Below are 1,054 nucleotides of genomic sequence, written 5' to 3'. Positions count from 1 at the left end.
GCTTCTTACAACTTGCCTTCCACACCATATATTCTTAATACCTTCCACAGAGCATCTCTATCAACTCTATCATATGCCTTCTCCAGATCCATAAATGCTACATACAAATCCATTTGCTTTTCTAAGTATTTCTCACATACATTCTTCAAAGCAAACACCTGATCCACACATCCTCTACCACTTCTGAAACCACACTGCTCTTCCCCAATCTGATGCTCTGTACATGCTTTCACCCTCTCAATCAATACCCTCCCATATGATTTACCAGGAATACTCAACAAACTTATACCTCTGTGATTTGAGCACTCACTCTTATCCCCTTTGCCTTTGTACAATGGCACTATGCACGCATTCCGCCAATCCTCAGGCACCTCACCATGAATCATACATACATTAAATAACCTTACCGATCAGTCAATAATACAGTCACCCCCTTTTTTAATAAATTCCACTGCAATACCATCCAAACCTGCTGCCTTGCCGGCTTTCATTTTCCGCAAATATATATATATATATATATATATATATATATATATATATATATATATATATATATATATATATATTGTCACGGAACACGTGTGTTTGTGCTCACATGTTCGTGCATATAATGTGTGTGTGTGTGTGTGTGTGTCCTTGTGTATGGTGTTGTTATTTCTTATCAGGACGAGGATTAAGGCCTCCCTCTGAGACGTCCTCGGAGCTTCAGTTCACACCAAGCATTAGGCGTAATAATTTAATGTTAATTTAATTTTGAAACCAGATGGTCATTTGTCCTTGAGCACCCCGACCCTTCTCCGAGGCGGGGGGATTAAGTTGTCAATCAGCTGCAGAATATTTCCCCACCGTACTGGACATGTCATCGCTGTAGGCTTACAAGAGGGAGGGTGATCTACGCAGTTTTGAGCTACGCATTCTCCAACCAATCAGAATATTTCTGAGGCTCAGAGCCAATCAAAATGTAATGTTGTATAGTTAGCAGGGAACGCTTGTCTTTGCTGTAATATATACCCATGACACCCGCTGAGTCTCTCTTTCTAGCCCAGCGAGGTAA

This window comes from Panulirus ornatus, chromosome 12 (assembly GCF_036320965.1).
Source record: "Panulirus ornatus isolate Po-2019 chromosome 12, ASM3632096v1, whole genome shotgun sequence".
NCBI classification, from domain to species: Eukaryota; Metazoa; Arthropoda; class Malacostraca; order Decapoda; family Palinuridae; genus Panulirus; species Panulirus ornatus.
This window is presented reverse-complemented; position numbering follows the sequence as displayed.